The sequence below is a fragment of the Periplaneta americana genome, chromosome 16 (genome assembly GCF_040183065.1).
Source record: "Periplaneta americana isolate PAMFEO1 chromosome 16, P.americana_PAMFEO1_priV1, whole genome shotgun sequence".
Classification (NCBI taxonomy): Eukaryota; Metazoa; Arthropoda; class Insecta; order Blattodea; family Blattidae; genus Periplaneta; species Periplaneta americana.
In genome coordinates, this window is record NC_091132.1 from 165,496,693 (window position 1) to 165,522,852 (window position 26,160).

Sequence of the window (26,160 nt, forward strand, 5' to 3'; positions counted from 1 at the left end):
AAACCTCGGGCATAGAATGGCATCGCTATAGCAGCTGAGCCAACCAGGCCGACTTCATTAATTAATTAATTCATTCATTCATTCATTAATCCAGGAATTGAACAGCACTCATCATGAAGCTGCAATCATTAGAGCTTGAGGGTGCTTTTATTTTTATTAACAACTTTATCTCCTTACAAATAATTTATTAGTAAAATAATAATACTCCACTTAAAAATCTAATTAAAAGACTATATATTGGCTATATTAACACCTACTCTTCCAGAGGTAGCCAATGCGTTTTGAGTTTAAAGTATGAACGTTAAAATAGTGAGTACTTATTTGCTCCTCTATTTTGTAAGTGACTGCAATTTATTTTATTCTTGTATTTGTTTACATGTGAGATTTTATCTAAGCTTTATGCTTATTTCCTTTGTTACCATGTCCATTAGTTGATTTATATATTAGTTATGAAGATAAATGTGCCAAAGTGTCCAATCAATGATGATCTTATTCCAATCTAACACTTTTTAATTAGGAAAAGTATATTTCCTTCAATTTTTACTCCATTAGTGTAGTTTGAAAATGTCATCAGTGTTCCTGTAAGATGAAGTGCACTTGGTGTTCTGTCCTATATATCTGTGGTTCTGTCTAGCCAGCAAGACATCAGGCGCAACCTCTTGAAAGGCGGATATTCGGTGGGATGCTCAACCTCGCCGGTTGTTGTGTGACCGGTCAAATATAAACCGGTTTTAAGCGCTGTTCTGTAGCTCTCTAATTCAAATACAGCAGTGATGTTAACGTTCCTGCCACTTTCAGTTTCTTGATTCATTTTGATTTTACTGTGACCTTGAAGTCGGGATGAATACATATTATTAGCAACAGATATACGAAAAATGTTTCTCAGATTGTCACTCATCCTCAATCTTGTTGATTTTTTAGAAGTTTCGTAACAGAAAATGTCTGTTCACAGCATACAGTATGTACTTCCAAACATGGCTATTATTCTTGCAGAATTTTGCTTCAGGTTTACGAATTGTGAGTCCGGAAGTGCTCTGTAAAATTCTATTAGATCGGTACTTCAGGTACTAATGAACTTTTCAGGAAGCCTACAGTCGTATCTTAGGTCGGTCAATTCCATTTGTAATGTTTCATCCCGATTACTCTTAAAACCTGTTGTGAATGACGTATCAAAGACAGTGAAACCAGATTTAATTTAACTGTATATCTTCTTGATGGTTGAGTTTTTTTTAGTGTATTTTTAGTAAATTATCTTGATGAATGTTGATATTAGCACCCGCCCTTCTCTCTGGTAATGTTCGTTACTTATATTTTTATATTCTTTCAGTTTTATTTTTACTGCATAAGATTCGTTCAACTATTTCTTCGATCTCTTATGGCTGATTTTTTCATTCCTTTGCCACTACATTCATGCTATAAATCATTATTTCTTCTGTGTTATGGAAGTTTCATTTCGTTATATATATATATATATATATATATATATATATATATATTAGCAGTCTTTTAACTGTGAATTTTCAAGACCATTTGCACTCTTTTTCTAAACATTTTTAAAGCCAATATTGTTGGGAATCCAGGATAAAATACTGGTTGCTAAGATTCAATTTTTCAGTATGTGAGGTTTTACAGAAGACATTAGAATTTCATTTAGTACTGGTTAGGAATTTTTCTTTATGAGGGTTTTTCTCCTTTATGATTGATTGAGTTTCTAGAAACCGTTTTTTAGACTGTCTTCATTCATATTTGAGTTTGCCTTCGTCAATCTTGCACTATTTACTCTGAAATAATAGTATTACTTCGGAGGAAAGCTTACATCTTTCCTTTCCAAGCACTATTCTTAAAAGAAGGTAGCAAAATTATAGATTTGTCCTACTCCTAAATATACAGTAGCTTTACAGTGTTGATCTTGGTAGCCCAAACTTCTTAGCAGAAGTTTCAATCTTGTGAACATCCTGTACTGGTGCAACTGGTAACATCAATTGATCTATGTTTTTGATTAATTTTTCCAACATTGTGCGTTTTGAGATTGCAAGGAAAATAGACCTCAAGAGTTCGACTTCCGCTGTAACCTGCGATAAATAATAGACTAATCATGAAGGACTAGTTACGAATGACTGTCAGTTTAATATCATTGAACTAATAATGGGCACTTAGAAATATTTAGTAATGGGAGCTGTCCATCACTGTATATCACACGAATTTTAGTACATAGTGATGGGTATGGGCCATTAAGACACAATAAATCGTTATTTCATTATTAAAACCACTTGTCTCTACTGAGACAAACTAAACGGTGTTAAAAATCAAGCTTTGAACAAAATACAGAAAAAAACAAAACTTCCAATACTATTTATGACAGCAACGAACACTAAAAAATAATTAATATTAAGTGATGATAAACATGGACATGCAAATGGACACAATGAATTTTAAACTGAAGTTTCCCATACACTCTCAGGACATAGATTATGCGCGGGGATGTAGGCTACAATTTTTACAATATTTTAAAATTTTTACAGTTGTACAATTTATTAATTTTCTACAATTTTTACAATTTTCTGCAATGATTTACAATATTTTGGCGAGATGTAGTGAGATGTGGTGAGGTCCGAGGATTCGCCAAATATTACCCGGCATTTGCCTATTGGTTGGAGAAAACCTCGGAAAAACCCAACCAGGTAATCAGATCAAATAGGTGAAATGAAGTGATGCCGAGGACTCGCCATAGACCATCCGGCTTCAGTCCCACGGCTGGGGAAAACCTCGGAAGAAACCATTCAATGAGACCAAAGGGGGATCCAACCCAAGCCCGAACGCAGCTCCGGATCAGCAGCCCAGCGAGTCTGCCGACTGAGCTACATCGATGGCTCTACTAAAAGTATACAATACATAGCCAATCAAATTATTAAATTTACAAACTCAAACGATCATTCATCAGTTGAGCTATATGTATAATACAAAACAAGTAAGTTAATTAAATTTAAGGCATAAACAATTCAATCAGTTGTGATATACAGAAATTGATAATACTTATCATGCAAACTACTTCAAATTACAAACACAAACAATTTATCAATAGAGCTATACATATTACTATTCCATTTAAAGCATACACAATTCATCGGCTAAAACTATACAAACATATAGCCTACAATATAAATTAATCAGATTAATTCAATTTACAAGCATACTTTCATTAAACTATACAAATTTGTGCAATTAATATCAAGTAGATTAATTCAATTTATAATCGTAAACAATTAAATCAGTTGAGTTATACAGACTACTAGCCTATTCAAATTACAGCATATACAATTCATCGGCAGAGCTATACAGACTAGTATTCATTTTAAAAATGGTGCCACTACCCTATTCGGATTTATGCGGATCTAACCATAGGTATTCAACGTATGTACAGTTACCCTTAAAAGGAATGAGACGACTCTTGGTCGTCGGAAGTTTCTACAGCGCGGTTCACTCGATATCGACGTATAACGATACATAACATGAGAAATACAGCAAGAATTGTTACGAGGACCACAACAAGGACAAGGACCAAAATAAGAATCACGAAGACGACAGCCATTTAAGGCCACGATTTCACAACATAGCTCGGGTCACAAACTATCATTGCTTCTCTGTACCGAATGGCAAATGCCTGCTATGGGATCTACATTCTAGACTGCGGTTGTCACTGTCTTGTCTCGGTAGCTCATATAGTAGCGTGTCGGTTCCACTGCTTAACCGAAACGTCTCGTGTTCGATCCCAGGTAAAACTTTTTTTTATTGAGGTGTAATTAATTTCTTCAGAGTCCCTAGACTATCTAATTTGTCGAAAAATATGAATAATTTATGCCCAATTTCTGGGTCTTACAAGTGGGCTGAACCTCTTAAAAAAAATAAATCTTATTTGAAAGTTAAGAGTATTTTTCCTCAAACAAAAATCACAAGAAACAAAAAGAGACCTGTCAACTTAAAATCTTGTCCACATGCCATCAGCTTCTATTACAGCTCTAAGTCGGTCCGGCATGGATGTCACGAGATTGTGGAATAAATTCTAATCCCCGGCGAGATCTTCCCAGGTTTCAACAACTTGATCCCACAATTCGTCTCGATTTCGAGAGCGTCGGTGGGCATAGGTGGCTATCCTTCTCTTTTTCAATTCCGCCCATAAATTTTTGATGACATTCAAATCGGGTGACTTCGGAGGCCAATTAATGATTTCGATCTCGAGTCTACTTTGAAACCATCTTTGAATGCTTGTGGCATAGTGCACGGGATGGTTATCCTGTTGGAACAGCAATGTTCCTTCGGGAAAACGTTCTAGGGGCGGAAGGAAGGAATATATTTTCCAGAATGTGCTCGTAAGTTCCCGTATTAAACCGGCCATCGATGCGTTCTATAACGCCAGGTCCATCGTAAGACATCCACCCCAACACGATATCACAGTCTACTATATACAGTCACGAAGCTTGAGTTTTGAGGGTGCTAGAAACAATAGACTATGACGGTACTATTTTGCATTGCCTGTAATGAGGCGATATTAGCGATCCTACTGGTGAGCAACAATCTAATGTTTGCATATTTACTACGTATTGAGCTTCGCGACTGTATATACTACACTGTGACAATATGCTAAAGTGCCCCGATCTTTCACGTCGGTGCACATAGCGCTGATCATGTGGGAGACCATCCTCACGATAGACACGGACAGGACTTTAGTAATCACTCGAGATGGTTGTTTCGTCGGAGAAAATTACATTTCTCTAATCGAAATCCACTCGATTGGTAACGAAGGCAAGACGGTTGACAGCTTGTGGTTCCCGCAATATTTCCATTTGCGCAACCCTCCGGCTCCTAATACCGCGGTTCCTCAACCTGCTGATCACAGTCTGAGAAGAACCGGGAAAGTTAGATGCTGCTCTTATTTCGTTAGCAGTCCGAAAGGGGTCCTGTCGAACTTCCTCGAATAAGAGAGCATCCTCTTCCAATGAAGAAATCCGGAGACGCCCAGGAATAGGGCGATTTTCGACCTCCCCTGAATTTTGGTAACGTTGAACCCACCTCTCGGCTGTACTTCCAGGAACACCGACCAAACGGCCAGCAGATCTAGCCCCATATCCAGCCTGAACTAGAGCTATAACTCGCTGTCTCATGTCACGTCGGTTCGCCATTAAGATGAGAAATGAGGGATGATGATAATACTTTAGTGTAGACAATGACTATTTAACGTGATATAGAATTATTGAAATAAGGGTCATCTTGCACAGTAAGAGTTAATAAATCAACTCTAACTTAAATATTTAAATAACAGGATATAACAGGAAGTCCAATTGTTGCGAAGCTAATCAAATTAAATCTAATTACATTAAGTAAACAGACCCCAAGTTATGACACCACATTGCTACAGCTAAATTGTAGGTTATTAACATAAGCATTGAATAGGTCTGTGCTTATGTGTTGGACGACAAAACCAAACATCAAAAAGTTCGAATCTTGCCGAGGAATGTAACTTCTTACTTTTTATAATGTAAATCAGACTTCTAACTACAATCATTCATATTTATTAATATTTATAGCCGACATTGAATTTGTAAAGAAAAGACTTTAGAAATCTCATATGGAAGTTGTGATCTGTAGTGACATAGACATAGATTATCTCTCGGAACTTTTCCGCAAAAGTAAATTAAATTCACTCCTTGAAACTGGAAATCTTAGTCCCCACCAGCATACAAGCTGAAGTGGCACAGCCATTGATAAAAGTTTTGTACACTGAATTAGACTGAATTCCTATTCGGCAGCACATATAATCAATGGCTTGTATGAACATGATAAACAAATCCTGTTTCCAATGTTACTGAACAATGCCAAAATATTAATTTAAAAACTAAAAAAGGGTCGTAAATGCTGTATCTAGTGATTATTTACATTTATGTCTACAAAATGAATATTGGAAAAACGTATAGTGAGGATCACGTAAGTTCAGTTCCCAAACAGCAAATATTTCCGCCTTGTCAGTGTTGCCAACTGTTACCAGATATCACCACATGTAGTAAAATCACGATCCTATGTACTGAATGATTTCTTTACTCACCGTACTTTACCTTAATGTTGGAAGGTTATTCTAAATAGTTTCAATAATAATGAGAAATGTATTGCTATGTTCTATTCTTTTATTCCTTTACATTATTATTAGTATTAGCATTAATAGGTTACTAGACGTAAATATACAACAAAGTATAGTATATAATATTCAAGAATCAAATCTGTTCCAAGACCAATTAAATTATTGTCACTTCACTTTAAAGATTCCAGCGTACATATACTGTACTTCCTAAAGGTAGATAAATTAATAACCAATTGACTTTTGGTTGGAATTCGAATGACCTTCTGATTATCTTTTGAAATTAGTAAGGAAATGGATAATACAACTAGGCTAAAACTGAAATAATAATAAATCAACTTACAAAAATAATTTTGGTCCTTAAAAGCCATAAGTAATTTCACTTCTAGATACCTTTTTAAAGATTTCATTTGTTTGTAAATTGCTTAATAATGTTACACTTACACTTATTATTTCTGGAACTCCACGTCTGTCATTGAAAAAATGTATGATACATAACTGTGAAGTCTCTTTTTGGCTCTTGTGTCCTAAATTTAAATAAGAAAAAACAAATGATTCAAGAAATGTGAGCTGGTGAAAATTAAATACTCAATTAATAAAATAATTACTACCAAAAGAGTATTTTATTAATTCTATACAAAAGATGGATTACACAGAACAGATGGCCAGAAATCATAGATTTATACACAACATACAGCATGAAACGATCATCAAAAAATGCTTTTTGTACACAATAACATCTTTCAAACGAAGTGAAATAGCCAATAAGTTCAATAAATATTATGCTAATAAGTAATAACTATAATTAATAATTATCTACAAGCTGTAAAAGGGAATAAAATAGTATATTGTTGAAATTAGGGGGTATGGTTTATTACGTGTATTTATAATTTTAATTACTTTTTCTACATTTAATTATATTTTAATTTCTATTAGATTAGTTGGTGGTGTGGGTGTTAGTTTTATCTGTGTACGTCAGACTATTAAGGAAAAACTGAAAGAAATATTAAATCTACAATCTACTTTATATAACAATATTTAATCAAGAACTGAATATTACTATTAATTTAATAACATAAGACCCAAAACATCTCCAAGTCCAGACAATACACATGCTGATTTTCTTAAATATGTTGGCAAACAAGCAAACTCACTACTTTTATCTTGTAATCTCATCTAAAATACAATATCTGTCTGGAGAAAATCTATCATAACATTAATTTTGAAAAGCAATTATTCAACTAATATCTTTTCGAGTTATCGACAGATACCACTTACCAGTATGATAGCCAAAATTATGGAAGAGATGATTTCATAGATTGAATTGGTTCCTGGAATCTAGTAACTAACTTTCATCTTATTGAGTTGACTTTAGAAAATTACATTCAACAAACGGACAGATTTTAAATTTTAGTCAAGATATTAAAGATATTTTAAACAGAAAACAAAACACCTTAGCAATTTTAATTTATTTTCAAGGATCATATGGCTCTGTAAATATAAATCACTTAAGAAATTGCAAACTTAGGGTGTCCATGATAAAGTGTTACACTGGGTCAGTGACTTGATTATTTGATTCATTGTCACAAATATGTAAATAGAGACAGATTCATCTGGGCTTCCCACATTGTTGTTTTCAGGAATACATTTTCCAATATTAATGTCGATGGTCTAACTAGAGAAATAGATCTTATGATAATCTCATCATTTGCAGATAATATGGTTGTCTAGAACAAAAAATCACAGTCCACAAATATTAATAAACTGAGCCAAAATCCCAACAGACTTTTTGACTCTACTTGGAGAACTCAAACTTGCTCAATCAAGGGAAACTTTACTAATAAAACACAATCCCAAGTTATTTCAAAATGAATAGTATATAAGTTAACTTTAACAGATGATGTTAAGAAATGTGATACTTCTCCAGACATTTTAAAAATCATTAGAAACGATAAATGATCTGGTCAGTGAGTGACTACATACAGTATTTTTTATAGATGGATCCTGTTTACCAAGCCATAGATGTAGTGGTGTTGTAGTACAATACCAGTATATTCACTTTTACAGGGAATTATATTCAAACACTTGTTTGCCCCATTTTAACCGTGACAACGCTTTTTAGTTTTTTAAACTTTCTGGTTATTGTATTGTGTTTGTGTTTAGTGAAAGATTTTAGATAAGGGCGCAAATAGCCATAGTAGCTGACGCGCCCTTTTTAAACGCCACTAACTAACAAACTAACTAACTAACTTCAAACACTGACTAATTTTGATAGTGAAAATTTAGATACACTTTTAAGCTTACAAAATCTCCAGTATCAGCTTCATAAATCTGAGAAGGCTGTCATACTATCAGATTCAAAATCAGATATTCTTGCTGCAGTATTGGACGTAACAGCATGAAATCTCAATATTTTACAGTGTTTTAATATTTTAAGCAAAATGGTCGAATTACATCGACGACTGGTACTTCCGTGGATCCATGAACTTTATGGAGTGGGAGGTAATGAGGTAGTTGAAAGGTAGCAAAATTACTGTAAGGTTATCTATACCTGCATCTTACCACACTGTTAAAAGAATAACAAGATCAGAACATGACAATATGGTAACATAAATCGGAATGATTCTAAAGCAAATGAAAAAATTGCAATAGGCCATCCGGCATCCGCTCCACGATGGAGGAAAATCCTCAGAAGAAACCAACTAATCAGACCAAATGGGGGATCCAAACTACCCTCGAGTGCAGCTCTGAATTTGCAGGCCAACGAGTCTACCGACTAAGCTACATTGGTGACTCCACTAAAAATATGAAGTACATGGCACTCAGATTATTAAATTGACAAACCTAAACAATTATTCATCAGTTAAGCTATAAAATATAATACATAGCAAGCAAGTTAATTCAATTTAAAAGTATAAACAAATCAATCAGTTGAAATATACAGAAATTGATAATAAATATCATGCAAATTACTTCACATTACAAGCATAAACAATTCATCACTTGTGGTATACAGCCTACTATTTAATTTATAGCACATACAATTCATCAGTTAAGCTATAGGCCTACAGTCTACTATTGAATTTATAGCATATATAATTCATCAATTAAGCGAAACAAAAATATAGTACAATACATAGTAAAAATAATACACCTAATTTAATAACTGAACTTCTATGAAAATCTACAGTGGCAGTACTCATATTATTACAGGCCATGATTGTCTCAAATATTTACAAAGAACTGATATTTCAGAATCTCCCCATGCCATTTCTGAAATCTCAATGAAGATATGGATCATTGTCTTGACTGTTTAACTTTACACAGCTTTCAATCATCTGGTTAAATATTGGAGTGCAAGATAACAAATGACATCAACTGCTGAACACTTGGTATCAATCAACCAACAACTTCATTAGATTAAAGGGGGGAAAAAAAAACTGAAAGAATTAATTGTATATAGACACAACACATAAGACAAGGCCGCTTCAGAACAGTAATTGGCAAGGCTCTGTTGTTTTAGGATTCTTATGTAGATTCAATTTCACCTGAAAGAAAAAAGTAGCATCTATAAGTATGCCTAATTATGAGAAATAAGAGAAACGATTGCAATAGTAGTAGTAGTAGTAGTAGTAGTAATGATAATAATAATAATAATAATAATAATAATAATAATAATAACTGCAAAGTATGGAAATTAATATTGAAATATAATATCAAAAGGTGATTTCACACCATCAACTCTTATCATTTAGTACAACAAATCTATTATATTCAGTTGCAATCACCAGTAGCTGTTCTTTCCTCCATTTTGTTGTTGGCTGATTTTTCACAAGTCTGCTATGATATGCAGCACTATCCATGACAATAACGCATTGCCCTAATGTTCTCAGGTCAACAACTGTGTTTGCACCCACTTCTCAACTACAGGGCACTATGGTAGTCCTGACTTTTCTTTCAATTGCATGAAAAAATTAAATCAGCACCTGCAATAAAAATTATACCTGGGCATATAATTACGTCACATGAATTCACAGCATTTAAATAAAGAAAATAAAACATAACATAACATAACATGACATGAGATCCTCTTTGGTGAAAGGCTTTCCCACGTTTTTATTTAGTCACCAATTTTTATATTTTTGTACCCTGATTTAAAAAATTACTCTTGCCAAATTTATGTAAAATATAAATCAATATAACTTACCGAGTATAAATCCACCTTTCGTTCCGGCATCTAATCTTCCACCCTCATTTGTTGGTCTATGAATAACACCATTCATGTCACTGGAAACTTCACCTGGTTTATTTCATGAATAAGTGGGTGATCCTACTTAAAAAAACAGAGAGAGAAAAGCAATTCACATTGACACTCTAAGAGACACAAAAATTTTAAAGACAGGAAAACCGTTCAAGAATTTTATAACTAACCTCTAGTTATAATATGAAACTATTAATTGCAAAACATGTTGTTCCCACCTGAATTCATTACTAGTAGCCTATATTAATTGCAATTTCATATTCCACATAAGTGTTAACCTATTTGTTAGTAAAAAATTCAATCACTCAATGTCTCACAATACATTGAAATTTACCATTCATAAAAATCCAAGTCTCATCCAAGAATACTACCGGTTTAGGGTTCTCACGCTCCACATTTCTTATATATTCTCTTAAAAACGAATAACATCACTTTCTCGTACATGTGTATAAGGATCCCCTTTGCTCCATAGAAATTTCATCTCTTTCAAAATTTTTTTCACCGATGATAAGGATACTCTAAATAAATATGTTTCATAATCATCATTCATATGTTCCAGAACTTTTGCTGCTGTTAGTACTTCCCCTGTAACAGTAAATTAAAATTATGCCATATTTTTATACATATGACTAATATCAGAATTACATTGCATAAATCAACACAATAATTCCTGTAACTTCCCTACCTTTATGTAACTTGTCATAAATAAATCTCGCAATTGCATCTTTCGTAAAATCATCAGCATCAGTCACTGGATGTTTACGTAGTCTATGTTTTCCTGGTGTCACAAGTGGGTTCCCCTTCTGTGAATTTATCACATTCGTGGCTGTAGTGAAGCCAAGCTGTAATAACAAACAATAACATAACACTTCTAAAAATTGTTATATCATAAAATTCATGCATGATACCAACATTTGCAGCTATATGAATAGAAAATGATCAACATATTAGGTTGGGTCTACGATAGGTTTAAGTAGGCTAATATTTAGGTAATTCTCCAGAAAAGCTACATCAAAGAAGGCATAATTTTATTTTGTTTAATTGATTTCTGTGATATTTACATAGTGATGAACACGTGGTTTTAGTGCACAGCCACAAATACATTCAGCACAAAAATCCTTTGACACTTACCTGTATATTCTAATGCATTGTTGTAGTCCCTCCCTCAAACTTGTTACTAATTACCAATATAACATGCGAGAGGTCCATGACTAAGAGAAATGGTTAGTTTCCCAGTAGTGCGTCCTCGTCCTCTCGAGTGTTATATCTTAACAAGTACTTTGGGTGGGGTAGCTTTTCTGAAGAAACACCATATTTAATATTACTTAGACCAGTCATGAATAAATTATTCAGCCAGAGTCAACGTTCCTATGCTTTATAGAGTATGTTATATAGTTATTATATAAAACTGAATTATTTTTAAGCACCATAACAGGCCAACATTCATGTAATATTTGCTGCAATATCAAGTTAATAATTACAATGACTTGTATTTTCTTCGGCCGATGTGGCATGTAAATTGTGATCTGAACGGTTAATTTAATACTAAAAGAGAAAACTTTCGTGCTGTTTGATTATTTGTTCGTCTAATTTGTAAATGTATTTAAGCTATCACCTACTGCAGTATTACAGTATCTTAAATGTATTTAGTTTGGCAATATGAAAATCACTGACTTGATTAAACATCTAGGCCTAACTTAAAAATTTGTTTTGTTTGACCACAATCATGAAATTATTAGTGCAAACTCCTAAAACTGAATACCACTTTGAAATGTATGCTTAAGAATACTTACTCCTAATAATTTTCCTATTCTGGTTGTAATTGCTGTCTCCGTTAGCATAATTCCTTCTTCATTATCTTCTTTCTTCAACTCATTATACACGTGAACTACAGATTTCTGAAGCGTACTCTGAATGCCACACATTTTCTTCCTTGGAGGAGTCACTGCAACACTATTTCATTTTTTTGACATAGTAATAAAAATCTAAACACGAAAGAAATTCATTAAAATTTGAAATAATATTTCTATCCATTACCCACGTGCATTATCACGCCCAAGTATATTATATTTATTCGTACTTATCTGACTATTCTTGAATTATAACCACAACGCAACACATAAAATAACTATTATGTATAAATATTAATACTAATATTAATTAATTATTAATAAGTTCGAATTTCACTATCTTCCAGTAACCGGCTGAGAAATCGAGTACAATTTTAATTTCATGGAACTCCAGTACCGGCAAATATTGTCGATATTTGCCTCAGCTGCCAACATACCAGTTACAAAATCACTACCATTTATAGTATTTGTCAGTATCGAAATTCGAAACGAAGTTGGCAAAAGAAAATTCAACCTTCAAACTAGAAAATCACCATAATCCACTAGCATTTGTAGTAATGGGGGAAAAATGGTTAGGTTTCACCCTTAGGGTATCAAGTTACCTGGTCTTCCCTATATATGTTACTGGTACTACTGATATTAAGAGTAAATGTACCGTATTGTATTTTTCACTTCATTTCAGAATCATTTCGGTGGATATTCTCCACTCAATGTTGTGAAAAAATTTAAAAGTAAAAACATGTAGATAACGCAGGGACTTAAAAATCTCATGTATTAAAAAGAAGAATCTATATGTAATGAGCTCCAATATAACTATCCTCATATTCTTAAATACTACAAGAAGTACAGTGTAATTTATCAAAATTTATGAAAGAGGGAAATAGAACACATTTGAATAGAAAAGCACAAAATCCAGATAATGCAATTAAAGCTATTCGGAATATTATTAAAGTTAAACTTGTAGATATCCTAAGAAAGAAAATATTTTTTCATTAAAATTAGTGATTATAAAGTAGAGGATCCCAAATCTATTGCAAATTCTTTTAACGTCTTATAGTATATAGTACAGAAATATTATTGACATCTTAAACATTCAAGATTTTGCAAAAGATACTGCAATTAGTTACTTAACACATGCATTTAATAGTTAGTATTAATATATGTAATTAATCAATAACTGCAACAGTGCTTATACATTCAATCATGACATGAATTAAATTGAATGCACATTAAATTAAACACGTAGATAAAATAGTTAAAATCAACTGAAGGGGTGAGAATGAAATAATCGAAAGCCACACTTTTAACAAAAATTGTTTTGTGCGAGTGCATTTATTACACATATGGGAAAGCTACTAATAAAATATTGTAATAATTACTCAACAAATGACATGGCCTAAGGACTCTAAACCTTTGTAATCGTTTATCAGTGTGGCTTAGGAGTATATTTTTAATTTCATTTTAATTGTTAGTTTTTAATATATATATATATATATATATATATATATATATATATATATATATATATATATATATATGCATTTACATTGTATGTGTGTGTGTAATATTCTGAGCAAACACGCGATTGGCTCACTGGCCGGTAGTCTTCTGAGCAAACACGTCTCGGTTCAAGTGCCGGTAATATTCTCCGGACGCACACGATCGGCTCACGGCCGGTAGTATTCTGGGGCCGCGTCTCGGTACGCCGTCCTTTTAAATACTAGCTATGGTGACGCGCTCACCAGACGCTACTATTGTTTGCTAGCCTCAGACAACGCTACAAGCGCGTTCCTAGACAAGGAAAAACCCCCGCTTCTGAAGCCTATGCTATGCTAAAGTTCAATATCCTACCTCGTGGGGTTTTCCAAACTGTGTGGGTGCTCTCGATGGAAAACATATTCGAATCAAACGGCCCAATAATTCGCAAAACAATGTATGGGAACTACAAAGGTTTTTATTCAACAAACTTGTTGACTGTGACTGATGCACATTACAAGTTTGTTGTAGTTGATATTGGTGGTCATGGCAAAGACAGCGATGGTGGAATGTTTGCTGCCTCGGCCTTAAGTGAACAACTTGAATCAAAAACATTAAATCTTCCGCGCCCACAAAAACTGCCAAACTCAGAAACTGAAGCACCATTCGTTATAATTGCAGACGAAGGCTTTCCTCTACGACCATATCTCTTACGACCTTTCCCAAGAAACCAATTAGTAGAGGGTGGTGAGAAAGATGTTTTCAATTATCGATTGGCCAGGGCTCGAATGGTTGTTGAGTGTTCTTATGGAAGTCTCCTATCAAAATTCAATATCTTATCATTCCCTATTGCAACCGATATTCACAACACTATACATATAGTCCAAGCCATGACCCTTCTTCACAACATTATCAGAGACCGAAATGGGTTTACGGATGAAGAAATTTCTACATTCATTAATGTTGAACGTGATCCACAAACTGCAATGGCAACTTCAAGAAAACACAATAGCATGAAGAAACGTGCTAAGGAGATTCGAGAGCTGTTTTCCTCATACTTCATCAAAAATCTCCTCCCTCATCAACAGCCAGCGTGAGAATTACACTAGTGGATGACTGTTGGGTAAACATTAAACATTCAGTGACTGTTGTGTGCGCAATGTGAGCAAAGACCCTGGTTTCAAATATTGTAATGCAGAATTGTTGTAAATAAAACCATATAAGATTAACCATATTTGCAGTATTTATTAAGTTTCCGGTAAAATTGTACATGACTGTTATACTACGACAACCAAAGTAAACATAAACTTGTACTAACTTAACCTTACTTTTGTAAGACAATAATTAAACGTTACTTACTGGATTCATGAACTTCTTCTGCTACTTTATTCCACAATCGTTCATTCATCAACTTATTATGTTAAAGCATATTCCACAATGATGGATACTTTTGCACCATTGAAATAATTTCTTCAACAGACATAATGATTACTCATGAAGTCACACAGACCGGAACTGTACTACACTGTTTTCTCAAGTCCCATCTACCGGCCAACAGCTGACATCGGTGGCGCCGTCAGCATCGCTGGCGCATCACCGTACTACGTGGGCGACACGAACGACAGGAGCGACGCGACTCGAGCGGACGAAGCGACCAAAGACAAACTGATTTGAATTTTCAAAATACGCTCGCATCGCCCGCTCATGTCGTGTCGCTATGTTCGGTCACATTGAACGCTCCCATGCATTGCCATTGGTTTGTAATTTCGTCGCTCATGTCGCGTAGCTGCGGTCGCCCACGTAGGAACCGGCGTTAGGGAGGCCGAGACGTAGATGAGAGAATAATATTAAAATGGATTTGAGGGAGGTGGGATATGATGATAGAGAATGGATTAATCTTGCTCAGGATAGGGACTAATGGCGGGCTTATGTGAGGGCGGCAATGAACCTCCGGGTTCCTTAAAAGCCAGTAAGTAAGTATTTGTTAGTCCCGCGCCGTGACGTCGTGGTCTAAGGCATCCTGCCTAGGACTCGCGTTACGGAATGCGCGCTGGTTCGAATCCTCAGGGGGGGAAGAAATTTTCTCATGGAATTTCGGCCAGTGTATGGGACCGGTGCCCACCCAGCATCGTGATACACTTGGGGAGCTACGATGGGTAGCGAAATCCGGTTGCGAATGCCAGCTATAACGCCTGGGGGGGATCATCGTGCTAACCACACGATACCTCCATTCTGGTTGGATGATCGTCCACCTCTGCTTCGGCATGTGGGCGTGAGGCCAGCAGCCGGCTGGTCGGTCCAGGCTCTTCACGGGCTGTAGCACCACGGATTTTATTTATTTGTTAACAGTCTTTACCGCACATTTACGCTGAATTCTTTTCCCTGGCACTAGTTCTAACTACTAAGGGACGACATACAACTGCACATTGTCTCCTTTCTGGGACTATACGACAGAACGTTTTTTCTAAGACAGTACCTGCTACATCATTTGCATGCAGGCCAACAATGAAGCGGTTACAAAATAATAGTGAATGGAGAAAAAAGTACTATTATTATTATTATTATTATTATTATTATTATTATTATTATTTTCGCCATAATTATAGCTTTGTAATCATTGCATTCCTGATTACAGTGGTGACTCATTTGAGGCAGGATGATATTTTGTATACAATAACTACAGGGTTGGGCAGATAAAACCGGCCCGTGTTATGACATTGATAGGTACTAATGATTTGAAACAAACTTCAAATGGAATGAAAATAAAACGCATTTACCTTAATAATAAATGTTGGAAGTGCCCTCCATCTGCATCTAGACACGTCTGTGCACGTTTTAACAGGTTCATGAAAACACGTGTCAATTCCTCATGGGTGATAAATTCATTAATTCGCGCCATAAGGTGAGGAGTCCAGACAGAAGGAGTTCTGTTCCTTGTTACATTTTTTATGGATCCAGTCGTACGCCAGTTTCGCACCAAATCTTGAATGCTGCTTTTCGCTGGTACTGAGCGAAGCGGATATTTGTCTCTGAATAATTGTTGTGTTTCCTTAATAGAGCTGGTCTGTAGGCCTACGTACGCTATTCGCTCTGGTATTGAATAAGTCATGCTTATTTAAAAAACAACTCTTTACATGTGTTTAGAACGTCTGACTTTTAAACAGCAACCAGAAGAGGTTATAAGCAACAATGGCGTAACAACAATGACACAAAACACGCGAAAGGTACAGTATAGCCAACATAATTACATTTTCAAGAAAAAAGAAAGAAAAGAAAACAATACTCTATATAATTTATTTTCCAAATCATATGACATGAGATGGGGCCGGTTTTATCTGCCCAACCCTGTACAATTTAGGTATTTTAATATACAGAGTTAGATCAAGTCCCGCACCACCTAAATAACTTTTGAAGCATACGGTTTAGTGACATGAAACTTGGTATGTGAGGATAACCATATACTAAGAACTCAATAATGGTATTACCGAGTTTATTCTACTTCCGGTTTAACCGGGAGTAACTCCAACTCTCTTATTTTAAATGGAACACCCAATATATTATTTTATTTTTGAATAGTACTCATTAAGAGATTTTCAAGAATTACCCACACTTGATACTTTTGTACAAATTCAGTGTTGCTAAGTCAAGAAAACAGAAAAGTGTATCAAATATTAAAATAATAAATGCACTACCTAAATAACTTTTGAAGCATACGGTTCAGTGATATGAAACTTGGTATGTGAGGATAAGCATATACGAGTACTAAGAACTTAATAATGGTATTACCGAGTTTTTTCTAAGTAACTCCAACTCTCCTATTTTAAATGGAACACCCAAAATATATTTTTTTATTTTTGAATAGTGCTCATTAAGAGCATTTCAAAAAGTACCCACACTCGATACTTCAGTACAAATTCAGTGTTGCTAAGCAACTTCAATTTCAGTGCGTCTAGCATTTGTAATGGTCATCTTAATATATAAAATCGAATGTGGGTATGTATGTGTGTGTGTGTGTGTGTGTGTGTGTGTGTTCTCTATACAAATCTACACGCTTCGACCGACATGTGCCAAAGTTTGCACATTTTTTAATCTTCATAACCAGGAGAAGAACATAGGCTACATTAAAATTGTGCAAATGGAAGTTAAATTCATTAAAATTATAAAAAAATAAAAATAAATAGATCAAATCTTCATGTATAATATTAAAACGCAAAATCTGCTACAGTCAATTGTTCTTTATTATTGTCTGATATATTCAACATCGCCTTTCACGAGGCCATGGAAATTTTAACACGAAATTAAATTACATTGTTGTTGCAGATCATGAAGGCTAAAACTAGATAATTCATTCAATAAATATCTTTACGCAGTCCAGGACCGTATTATGAATTCCTCGAAGCAGTTTTGTAGATAGTGAGCAAATTGTTTTATACAACTGAATTCTAGAATTCTTTGAAACTACAAGGATTGCTACCACATCATTTACTTAATATTGAATAACCAATAGTACTATTGTGAAATATTGACCCAGCAAAATTATGCACGAATAAGAATTGGTGTGAAAAACTCATAAGAAACGTAATAGAATTGGCAATATTAACTGCAAAAATAAAAGGAGATGTTTTTATTCCACGTATTGCTAGGATACTCATTCAACTGCAATTTCAATGCCACAAGCATTTGTAATGGCCATATTAAAATGAAGCTCAAGGACAGTTGCTCAAAGTTGCAGACATTAACTTAAAAACTGCGTGTTTTTCACATCCTCAACTATATATTATACAAAGAAGTGAAAAAAAAAAAAAGATTTTACACATATCAATAAGCAATTCAATGATACTTTTGCCATGTTGCTAATGTGGTATGTGAATGTACATAAGCCTACTGAAAATACATTGCATTAATTCCCAAATATTGTTATTCACGTTGAAAATTTAGTATGTTAAGTGTTGTGGAAATAAAAATCTCTTAATTTCTAAAATACCGGTAGGCCTATACTTTTCTCAGAATATTAGTCTTTATGTTAAAAAATGACTTATTGCGAGTTTATATTGTATCTGTATTCTGTGTGTAAAATTAGAATTAATATAATATGAATAATTTCAAGGGAAAAATTGTTCCGGGGCCGGGTATTGATCCCGGGACCTCTGGTTGAACGTACCAGCGCTCTACCAACTGAGCTACCCGGGAACTCCACCTGACACAGTCTCAACTTTTCCCTTTATATCCACATAACTCGCGTGGGCTGACGAAACGCCAGAGACCCGATGCACTCCATTTTACAGTAAATTAACTCGACGATCCTCTTTCTTCGCAAACCGATCAAGTTTAAACACTCCTCTAACCAGCTATCTTATTGGTTGAACTGCTGTTGTCATGGTTACCGGGGAGTAGCGTCATGTAGCCGACTCCTCTCTCCCGCTCTCGCATAGACACTGCAGGCTGCTAGATGTCGACTGTACAGGTTACAGCGCTATCTGTTATTTTTCAGTACGAATTATTTGTACTATCTACAGTATAGCGAGCGGGCATCACCAACTGGATGTGGTCGACTTTACGTAACTTACAGTACATCTTAGTCGTGCTGAACAGTAATATTAATATAAAAGGAAAAATGTTCGTAATTTGCTGTAACTTGTCTGTGATCTTAATCCTGCTGAAATTATTACTGTCATATTGTGTTCTGGTAAAATATTAGGGGAGGCACGGCCTCCCTTGCCTCCCCCGAAAATCCGCCGCTGCACCTCTGCAAACCACAGATCTGGATCGTCCTTGTAGAATGGAGATGGCTTCTCAACACATTGTGCACACACAACCACTACCAGTTGATATAGAACTTTGCTCTGTATCTTTATGAATGTTCGCTGTTTCCATCACGTCGGGTTCACCAATATAGTAGTGTGAATACAATATAATAAGTAAATCAAACTCAGGAACAGTTTTATTTCTAGTAAGAAAGATTCAAATCAATTAACATTTAACAACAAAGCGTTGTCAAGGAGAGCTAAAATTTTCATGGCCCACTCCGTTGTGTAATGAACACAGACGTAGGCCAGTCATGAATTCATAACTCACAGCCCCACACTGTTAAAAACCATCAGGGAAAATGATTGTGTAGATTAAGCACAAATTATTCTTATAATTGACAATACTATTACCTTTGCCGCCTATACATAGGAATAATAACTAAAGACAACACACTTACACCAATAAATTATCGATCGCAATAATTGTGATGCACTTATGCAATATGGAACCAACCACCATTTTATGAATATCTGGATTTCTATTGCAAAATGTGTCGTAACGTCTATAGTATCTGATACAAAATAGAACCAACTCCTATCTGTAACATGCTGCCCCATAGAGAGATCTGAACCAACCACCAAAAACAGAATCCATAGTGCAGTGTTTTGCAATTTAGAACCAACTCCAAGCTCTCAGTTCCCATGTTTGTTTTGTGTAAATATGGGAGTTTGAATACAATTTTTTGCTAATAGGAGTGATATATTATATTATATTATATTATATTATATTATATTATATTATATTATATTATATTATATTATATTATATTATATTATATTATATTACAGCAACAAGAGTTATGTTAATGTATCAAAGAAAGTTATAGAAGCGGAGATGTTTAGGTATCAAATATGTAACTGCAGAAGAAAATGCAATGAAAAAATGGCTATAGATAATAGAAAAGAATAGTATGAAAGGTTCTGGAACACTGGTGATTACAACATCCAATCATCATTGTTATGTACTATGGTTCAACAACATCAAATAAAACGCCATAGAGGCAATGACAATATCAAACTGAGTTACAGAAGAGTTTACATGCTTGGTGATGTTGAAGTTTGTAGTGACCTTTTCTGTCAAACATTACGAGGGCAAAATACAAAATAATTGGTTTTGATGCTGAAGACTGGTTTACAGGAACATGGAAGTCTGAATACAATTGCCATGAAGTTTCTGATTTCTGGCCACTCGTTTTTGCCAAATGACAGTGACTTTAGTGACATAGAGTCCGCGCTAAAAATGCAGCAAAGGCTCTATACCCTAGAAGATTATGTCAGTGTCATGCAAAAATGCAGGAAGAAAAACCAGCTTCGTGTCCATAGGATGACAAAGGATCATTTCTTCGGCACTTCAGAAATATAAAAGGCCATAGTCAACCGAAAACATGACACAGACAACACCAAAATAAACTGGTTGCAACTCCGTCAATTAAGAATTATAAAGGACAAGCCTTATTCAATATTTATGGACATAGACTTTGATGTAAACTTTGTTGAAGTAAATATCAACAAACGTCGTCCAAAGTCTTCTCCAGACCTAGCAGCGCTCCAGGTACCTTTATGGCCAAATGGTAAACCTGTGTCACTGCCAAAATTGCAAGAAATAACGTCAAAAATGCATCTCATACCAGGTGATGCTAAACAGTTTTATTTAAACCTGATTTCAGATCCTAACATTGAGGGTGATGTTGATGGAATCGATGGTCCCCTTGACTTCACCTTTGAATGATAAGTCAATGTATGAACAAATGCTAATGAATATATATTTTTTAAATTTTATTTTTAATTCCACAATTAGTGTCTTGGATGTTTAGTTTTCCAATAATAAAGTGTTAAACATGGATTTGAACTACAGGGACATCATTTTATTTTTACTAACATTTTTAATATTAACCTGGCTATACCTTTAGAGAACCGGAAACACAGTTTGCTATCCCCTTCCACGACTGTAGTTCGATGATACTGGCGTAAAACACAAACAAATCACTCTACTAGGTATAGGAGGGAAGAAAAGTAGTTCATCCATTTACGTAAACTAGGAAATATCGCGATTTTGAGTTCGATAATTTTCATTAGGTTTTTGTTTAATCAAAATACAGTACTATATTAAGAATAAGTATTTTTACTCACGAACTGAGCTATCAATGCGAACGTATTTATTATGCAGTGTATATTATACTGTTTACAGCACATTAGCATACAATATAGAGAAAGAACTTAAATTGAAAAATAATCATAATACGGATATTTAAACACATTTTTGAAAACGGTGGCCGTTCATTTCGATACAGGCTTCAGTTCTTTTGTGCATGTTATAACACTATAGACTATTGTACCTAACCCCAATTGTCAGTTTCGTCCTTCGTACTAGTAACTCATGTTGAAATAATTCTGTTCCTACTCTATAAAAGAGTACCTTACGTACTGTAAATTCAATCTTCACTTCTGCCCGACCCGCACAGATAAAATTACTCAGACATGCTATCTACTGTCCGTCCAAGTGGTTATGCAGCAGGATCGTAGAAAGGGAGGAAATCACGTGACAGTTAATTACTTAACGAGGCCTTTCTATTCAAGTTATTTTAAACAGTTGTATAATATTATGTAAACTTGCAATTCCTAACAGAAATTAATGTTTTCAGAAAAGAGCTAAGACAGCCCAGTTTTTACATTTTGGCGAACAGAAGCAGGTGGGAGAAATCGGGATGCGATGTAGTCAAACGGACGACAGTACCTGTGCGAAAATATGATTCAATATTGAAAGCTCTTTCGTCACTGGAAAACGCGAACATATTTCTGGAACGTACTACACTCACTAACTCAGTGCTGTTTACTGTGTGGAGGACAGTTGGAACTTCATTAGTAGAAGGGGTGGGAGTGAAGTACATTCAAAAACTCAGGTACAATAAAAATAGAAGTAAAAATAAAATGATGTCCCTGTAGAATGTTGCCTCATCTCTCTCTCTCATTTGAATCACACAAGTAGGAACAAAGTGCCAATACCCATTTTTTCAATAAGCAATATGGAACCAACTCCAATGTTGGCCTTCTACTCTGTGTGAGTCAAAAACTGATGCGAGCTACACCACTGATCTGAAAGAGCATTTCAGAATGTTAATAATGTAATCATTACTTTCGTAATAGTATTGATGTTGAATTTTATTTGTAACGATTTGCTAAACAGCTGTAGCTCAAAAGCTGTATTTTGGACTTGGTTCCATATTGCATAAGTGCATCCTAAAGATTAGTAGAGTCAGAACTTCGGTACAACATTGGGTGAAATCTAGGAACATTCAAACAGTTTCTTGTTTCTCATTTTCAGATTTTATTGCTTCCGGGATTTAAATGAAAGTACAAGATTTGTTTCTACATTTACTTATAGGCAGAACTTCACTTTTGTATAAAAAATCGCTTTAATTTTATGGCTTAGCCCACGAGACAGACTGCCTCGACTCTCGTCCTGGTATTGCCCTTGCATAGCCTAGTTGGTCGCCACATCGTGTGGCGTGCTTTTCTAACAGATGTAGGGGCGGCAGCATGAGGAGCGTAGATGGCTGGAGCGGCGGCAACCAAGAGGGCGGCAACAGGGGCGGCGAGGGCGTGGCTGATGGAGTGCACGCTTTAGGATGTTCAGAAGGGGGCGACGGTGCCACTCCGGTCGTGGTGGTACTGACCAGCACCAGGAGGGCGGTGAGGGCGTGGCTGATGGAATGCACGCTGTAGGATGTTCAGAAGGGCGTGGCTGATGGAGTGCACGCTATAGGATGTTCAGAAGGGCGTGGCTGATGGAGTGCACGCTATAGGATGTTCAGAAGGGCGTGGCTGATGGAGTGCACGCTGTAGGATGTTCATAAGGGCGTGGCTGATGGAGTGCACGCTGTAGGATGTTCAGAAGGGCGTGGTTGATGGAGTGCACGCTGTAGGATGTTTAGAAGGGCGTGGTTGATGGAGTGCACGCTGTAGGATTTTCAGAAGGGGGCGACGGTGCCACTCTGGTCGTGGTGGTACTGACCAGCACCAGGTGGGCGGCGAGGGCGTGGCAGATGGAGTTCACGCTGTAGGATGTTCAGAAGGGGGCGACGGTGCCACTCTGGTCGTGGTGGTACTGACCAGCACCAGGTGGGCGGCGAGGGCGTGGTTGATGGAGTGCACGCCATAGGATGTTCAGAAGGGCGTGGCTGATGGAATGCACGCTATATGATGTTCAGAAGGGCGTGGCTCATGGAGTGCACGCTATAGGATGTTCAGAAGGGCGTGGCTGATGGAGTGCACGCTGTAGGATGTTCAGAAGGGGGCGAGGTGCCACTACAGTCGTGGTGGTACTGACCAGCACCAGGTGGGCGGCGAGGGCGTGGTTGATGGAGTGCACGCTGTAGGATGTTCAGAAGGGGGCGAGGTGCCACTACAGTCGTGGTGGTACTGACCAGCACCAGGTGGGCGGCAAGAGCGTGGTTGATGGAGTGCACGCTGTAGGATGTTCAGAAAGGGGCGACGGTGCCACTCCAGTCGTGGTGGTACTGACCAGCACCAGGTGGGCGGCGAGGGCGTGGTTGATGGAGTGCACGCTGTAGGATGTTCAGAAAGGGGCGACGGTGCCACTCCGGTCGTGGTGGTACTAACCAGCACCAGTTGGGCGGCGAGGGCGTGGTTGATGGAGTGCACGCTGTAGGATGTTCAGAAAGGGGCGACGGTGCCACTCCAGTCGTGGTGGTACTGACCAGCACCAGGTGGGCGGCGAGGGCGTGGTTGATGGAGTGCACGCTGTAGGATGTTCAGAAAGGGGCGACGGTGCCACTCCGGTCGTAGTGGTACTAACCAGCACCAGTTGGGCGGCGAGGGCGTGGTTGATGGAGTGCACGCTGTAGGATGTTCAGAAAGGGGCGACGGTGCCACTCCGGTCGTAGTGGTACTAACCAGCACCAGTTGGGCGGCGAGGGCGTGGTTGATGGAGTGCACGCTGTAGGATGTTCCGAAGGGGGTGACGGTGCCAATCCGGTCGTGGTGGTACTGACCAGCACCAGGAGGGCGGCGAGGACGAGGATCTGGAAAATAATGCAGTAGGGTCAATTGCGATATTATTGCACAGGCTTGAAGTCTTTTGACATACCAGATACTGTTAACACCATGGTGAGAACACATTAAAATTATCACGTGGTTTATATTAAGTATTTCATATTAGCATATTTGGTATTACTTTGTTTTAACATAATATGTTACCATTAACTACAAAGCAATATAGTACTATGATATTTTCGGTGCTTAAACTTAATGATATGATCAAGTAGAACAAGATTTGAAATATCTCAATTCATAAGTTTTATATGTAGGTACTTGCAGTGGAAGTAAATAATTGCCATTAAGATATTCGTCCTTCTGTTGACTGGCTTCGTGTAGTTAAAAATTTGAGAAGTGTTTTGAGAAGCAGCATGGGACTACATTAAACAAGTTCAAAAACCTAGCACAAACATTTGCTAATATACTGAACGAAAAGATATCTAGTAGGCCTATAGATCCATTCGTTATTGAATGTTACTCCACAACTCGATCATCATGAAAGCCCTCAACAAACGCCGGCAAGGGCAGAAAAGTACAACTAGCCATAAAACAGCGAAGAAAATTAAGAAAATCGTCAAGTATGTAATATGAACACAATAACATAATATTCTTCTTAGAGAGTCATTCTGTATTATTTTCATATCCTCACATAAAGTGTTTAACGAAGTCTAAAGAGTCCACAATGCTTGAAAAATTGTTTGCGTTCACAATGGTATTTTTGTGAGTGTCATAAATATCTTCGGTGCATTGCTTTCCATAGTACTACGAGGCATGTTAAAAGTCCAGCCTTGACGGCAAATGACGTCACGAGGGGTGTGATGGCCCCTACATTCTATTCTATTTTCCTTATTGGAGGAGGCTAGCTAGGATAGCGAAGTATAATATGTAGAAAATGAGTGAGATCTGAAAATGAAATGTACACAAGAAACAGACATAATAACGAAGATATTGGACAATGGACCAGTATGTTTTAGTAACAAGTATTATTAGAAACAGTGTGTGTTCGATATGAGTGAACTGAAATGCAAGAACAGAGTCCTAAAATTGTCAATTTTGAATGTTCTAAATTAACATGTATAATTAACTACCCTGAGACCAAAAATTGCATTTTTCACATTTTTGTGTGTATGTCTGTCTGGCTGGTTGTTTGTTACCTTTTCACGCGATAATGGCTGAACAGATTTATATGAAAATTGGAATATAAATTAAGTTCGTTCTAATTTAGATTTTAGGCTATAAGACATTAAAAATACTTTATTCAAAACAGGGTTATAAGGTGGCCTGAATTATATAAAGCGAAATAAGTATATCCAATTTTACTGAATGAAAAATGTTACACAACAAAAGTCTCTTTAAAAACTATGTCCGATAAGTTTCATTCTATGCAAAATTTTGATAGAACTGATATTTAAAGAGATATGAGTTTTAAAATAAAAATACGTTTTATCAGTGGCGCCTGAGACAAATAGGCTATAATGAAATGAAAACAAATGACTCCGCCTATTTAAGTCGAACTTGCATACAAAAAGCGGGGAATATTATTCATTTAACATTATTCCTATATGGATACATTTTTATTCTATG

At 36.2% G+C, this 26,160-nt stretch overlaps 1 protein-coding gene and 1 long non-coding RNA gene across 6 annotated transcripts in view; one reads left to right on the top strand and one right to left on the bottom strand.

The window, feature by feature from the left end:
- LOC138691780 (zinc finger protein 235-like) overlaps positions 1-26,160 on the top strand; it is a 187,164-nt gene that overhangs the window by 15,280 nt on the left and 145,724 nt on the right. The window lies entirely within an intron of this gene.
- On the bottom strand, positions 6,390-12,536 carry LOC138691779 (uncharacterized). 2 transcript variants are annotated; one of them, XR_011329959.1, is made up of 6 exons: positions 12,182-12,536; positions 11,074-11,230; positions 10,723-10,973; positions 10,335-10,457; positions 9,916-10,113; positions 6,390-9,675 (listed from the first exon to the last, which is right to left on the bottom strand). It is a non-coding gene; the product is annotated as an uncharacterized lncRNA (long non-coding RNA). The 2 variants fall into 2 exon arrangements; XR_011329958.1 differs by having other exon boundaries at positions 6,391-9,675; positions 10,335-10,460; positions 12,182-12,535.